The sequence below is a fragment of the Rattus norvegicus genome, chromosome 13 (assembly GCF_021556685.1).
Source record: "Rattus norvegicus strain SHRSP/BbbUtx chromosome 13, alternate assembly SHRSP_T2T, whole genome shotgun sequence".
Taxonomy (NCBI): Eukaryota; Metazoa; Chordata; class Mammalia; order Rodentia; family Muridae; genus Rattus; species Rattus norvegicus.
The window spans coordinates 105,492,388-105,497,050 of NC_141546.1; the positions used below are offsets into that span (position 1 = coordinate 105,492,388).

Here is a 4,663-nt window from a genome sequence, read left to right on the forward strand (position 1 = left end):
AGAGTCTGAATCACCGATCAAAGAGCAAGCACAGGCTGGACCCCCTGCACATGTAGCAGATGAGCAGCTTGGTCTCCATGGGGGTTCCCTAACAACAGGAGCAGGGGCTGCCCCGAGCCTGTTGCCTGCCTGCCTGCCTGCCTATGGGTCCTGCTCCCCTAAATGGACAGCCTTGTCTGGCCTCAGTGGGAGAGGATGTGCCTAGTTAGTCCTGAACATCCTCATGTGTGGGGTGGGGTGTCTGGGCATGGGGGTATCAGTGTGTGGGGTTGACACCCAAAGGGGACTTCCCTTTCTAAGCTAAATGAGGGGAGGACTTATGTGAGGGGGTACTGGAGGAGAGGAAGGGCTGATACTGGTTTATAAAGTGAATAAATAAACTTAATTTAAAAAGCTGTCCTCTGACCTCCACGTACACACCACCCACCATCTCACACACGCATGCTAATAATACATGAAATAACAGGAAGAGACAGAAGGAAACAGCCACCTGGCCTGAAAAACAGAAGTCACACTCTTTTGAAGTGTCTTTCGAAGCGTGGCCCTGGGAGAAGAGTCCTTGGGGACCTCAAGGGCTGAAAACCCTAATTTTTGTTCTCTCCACCCTTGCCCGACAGAGCCACAGGAATGAGAGTTGGCCGTCTTGCTCATTTCTGGATTCAGTGTGGGCATGGCACACACAGAGTGTTTGTTAAACTGAGCTGACTCCTGTGTTAGCCAGGAGTGAGTATGGCTGCACAGATTTATCTGGTTCCTCTCGGCTATAAAGTCCTCTGTGTGACACACTCCATCAGCTGCCCTTTTAACAATACAGTAAGAACTTTAATTAGCTGCTTGTAATTTTGCTTGGTAAGTGTCTATTACTTCGGTAAAATGCCATGACCAAAGGTAACGCGGGAAAGAAAGGGTTTATTTCACCTTACAGCTTAAAATTTCACCACCCAGGGAAGTCAGGGTAGGAGCTGATGCAGAGGCCATGGAGGAGTGCTGCTTGCTGGCTTGCTCCTCATGGCTTGATCAACCTGCTTTCTTTTTGCACCGGGACCACCAGTTCAGGCAGGATGGCACTGCCCCAGTGAGCCTGCCCCTCCCACATCTGTCGCCAATCAAGAAAACACACCACAGGCGTGCACACAGGCCAATAAGGGGGAGTCGGTTTTTTAATTGAGTTTCACTCCTCCAAAGTGATTCTAGCTTGTGTCGAGTGGACACAAAACCAGCTGACACAGCAAGCATTCATTAAGTGAGACAGCTAAGCTGGTATCCCATTGATGACCTTACCTAGAATCTGTTAGGTACCTACACTGTGCTAAGCGCTTACACGGCGTACTGGCTATCGCTGCTTCTCAAGTTTTCGGCTATCATCGAGTGTGTATTGTCTATATTCTGGCCCATTTAACAAATGGAATAGCAGAGGACCTAGGGCAGGGACGGGTGATGGTAAGACAAAAAAAAAAAAAAAAAAAAAAAAAGAGGAAGCCACTTTCCCCTGGGAGATTTGATAAAAGTGTTTGACCTTTTACAAGAGATCTGCTAAGTTCTTAAGTCTTCCTTCTGACGCTCGTTTCTAATAAAAAAGCAATGGCAGTTACCATATGGGGCATTTGGATGCCATGACCAATGATAGGTTGGAAACCCTCCCCAGCACAAGGGGGGAGACCCTCATCTGCCCTTCTTCCCCCACACCCACCTCTGTCTGCTAACATGTCATTGCTCCTTGTCTCCCTGTTTCCAGCATCCCACCAAGAGTGCCTGCCCAGGGGCTCAGGTTTTGACCATGTATGGACAAGAGCCCAGCTCCTAGCTGGCAGGTCATCACTCCTCACCTCAGCTCTACAAAACCCCCTTGCTTTAGCCTGGCTGTGGGACTTCACTGAACTTCACCTGTGAGACCAATGAACCCACCCGAGAGCTGCCTCCTAATAAACCCGTCTTTATCTACTTTTAATCTGGTCTAATCTGGCCTATATCTGTGTCACTGAGGGAGAGAAAATGTCTATCAACCAAGACCAGCCCTGTTGGGCTCCTCCTTCTGCCCTGGCTGTCTTAAATAGACTCAAATGGCCAGCTGACTACCTTCCGGCAGTACCAGCCACAGGTACCTATGCAGTCTCTACAGGAACCTCAGTAAACTATACAACTGTGGCAACCCATAGTTTGGCCCTTGAAGGTGCACCCTCAGCCAGGGTTGTTTCCACGTAGTCTAAATGGGACTGCTGGCTGTCACAAGCCTTGCCAAACTCTAGGTAACCCTGCAAGCATTTCTCCTTGGGCCAGATGAAGAACAGTCCCACCTGGTGACCCAGCAGGGGGATTGTGTGAGCGATGCTAAAGGGATGCTGTGATTGGTGAGAACACAAACCTTCATTTGCATGTGAAGTTTTCTGGGATTGGTACAGACAACCTTCTCTATTTAAACCGACTATTTGGCTCACTGAGTGAAAGGACCCCTTTCCCACCCCTGCCTCTCTTGGTGTCCCAGCATTAGGTCCAGTGAAAGGCTGTCCTTAGTGGTTTTGAATTGTTTACTCTTAGTGGTTCAGGCTGAGCTGGGAACAGGAAGAGAGCAACAGTGAGACAAGAGAGTACCAACAACAGGCAAAGTTGACAACGGTCAGCGTTGAGCTGCAAAAGCAGCAGGACGGCCAGCTAGCTGCTGGGCAGATGACGGAGGAGCCACTCGACAGTTGGAAAGATGGCTGGCACAGGAACAGGGATGACAAAAGCAGAGTGGGGAGCAAGGCTGGAGAAGAGACAATAGATATCAGAAAAGAGAAACCTCCAGCCCTGGCTATGGAAGACTTCCAGAGAGCTGTCAGGCCTTTAGGGCCAAGGGTCTCAAACACCCCAGGTGCAGGAGCTGGAGTCCTGGCTGCCATCAAGGCTGAGTGAGGAGTGCTGACCTCCTGTGCCCAATAAGAGCTGTAACACTGTTACCCAGGCTATGTAAGGGCTATCTATCTATATGTGTAGCTAAGGTCCGGCCACCTGAGGCCTGAGTGGGAGCTGGACCACTAGAGGGGCCACTTGCCGCTGCTCTCACCTGTCTGGGGCAGTACTAGCTGTCGCTGTTAAACACCTAGAGATACCAGACCTCCCAAAGAGGAGCACTTTAACAGAGGGAACGCTCCCAGAGGTCCAGGGTGTTTAGAGGTGCTTGGTGACATTCTACTTGCCGCTGAGAGGGGGAAGGGGCTGAGTTGCATGAGTAGGTTGGGGGCAGGGCTGCCAAGCTGCAAGTGCAGCAGCACAGAGCAGAGCTCACTGACATTTTTTTTTTAAAGATTTATTTTATTTATTCCATGTATGTAAGTACACTGTTGCTGTCTTCAGACACACCAGAAGAGGGCACCAGATCCCATTACAGATGGTTGTGAGCCACCATGTGGTTGCTGGGATTTGAACTCAGGACCTCTGGAAGAGCAGTCAGTGCTCTTAACCACTGAGCCATCTGTCCACCCCCTCACTGACATTTAATACGCAGCCTCTATCTGCTTCACAGCTGAGTGGCGCTAGGCAGTGAGATGGGGTCCTTGAGCCCACTCAGTCACAAGGAAGACACTCCATTCTCCCCACATTTAGGGTTTGTAGCTCAAGGCTTCTTTTATGGTTGAACAGGTCTTTAGGTGTTTGCTGAGTGATCCCTTTTGCCTTGGACAAGGTACCTCGAAACCAGGCAAGTGTTGGCAGTTGCTGCAGTGTTAGACAAAAGGAGGAACCTGGAACGATCAGGGCTGAAGGGCAGAGCCAGACTTGCAAGTATTCAACTGGAGAATGAAGGAACCTGCTGGAGAGACGACTCAGTAGTTCAGAGTACTTGTTACTCTTACAGGACAACCTTGGTTTGGTTCCCAGCACTACATAGGAGGCTGAGTGTGTCTGATGTCCTCTCTGGCCTCCATGGTCACCTGCTCACAGACAATACACACACACACACACACACACACACACACACACACACACACACACACAGAGAGAGAGAGAGAGAGAGAGAGAGAGAGAATAAAAATAAATTTAAAAAAAGGAATATTGTAAATTATATGAATTGAAGCAAGATGTAATGTTTTACTTGGGAAGCTGAGACACAGTAACTGCCTATGAATTCAGGGCCAGCTTGAGCTACAAAGTCAGACTGTCTCACCCTCCCCCCACCACCTCAGAATTTTGTTATTCTTTTCCTGGATGAAATAACTTCTCGATCACCACTCTCTCCCTATCTTTACTGACAGAAGTCATCCTCATTACCTCAGTTTACTAATCTGTAAAATAGAGAGAAAAAAAATGTTTCTGTTGAAGGATTTCTTGAAGGATCAAGTCGTAAGTGCACGGAGAGCTTGGTAACACAAAGGGCTCTTTGGACATGTATTGCCATTATAAATCGCAAGGCTAGTTTCCTCTCCCCTTACTGGGTGCTCCGACTGGCCCCTGTACCATGCTGCCCTCATGCACTCCATTTTTCTGCCTGCAACAAAGAGAGGAAGTGCGAGACTACTTACTGCTTGCCTCTCCAGTAGGAGGTTGAGCCAAGCTGGTTCTTCTCTCCACCTCTCCCGGCGCCCAGAACTACAACTCCCAGCGTCGCCCGCGGCGGCAGCAGAATCTACGCATGCGTTGAGCGCCGCCACGCCTGGTCTTAGGCGGTAGACTAGAGCGGGTCTCACTT

The 4,663-nt window shown here is 49.6% G+C and overlaps 1 long non-coding RNA gene across 1 annotated transcript; it reads right to left on the reverse strand.

Annotated features, from left to right (window-relative positions):
* Window positions 1-3,270: 3,270 nt before the first annotated feature.
* Window positions 3,271-4,565, reverse strand: LOC134481545 (uncharacterized). Its single transcript, XR_015636268.1, has 2 exons — window positions 4,497-4,565; window positions 3,271-3,908 (listed from the first exon to the last, which is right to left on the reverse strand). It is a non-coding gene; the product is annotated as an uncharacterized LOC134481545 (long non-coding RNA).
* Between the last annotated feature and the right edge of the window lie 98 nt (window positions 4,566-4,663).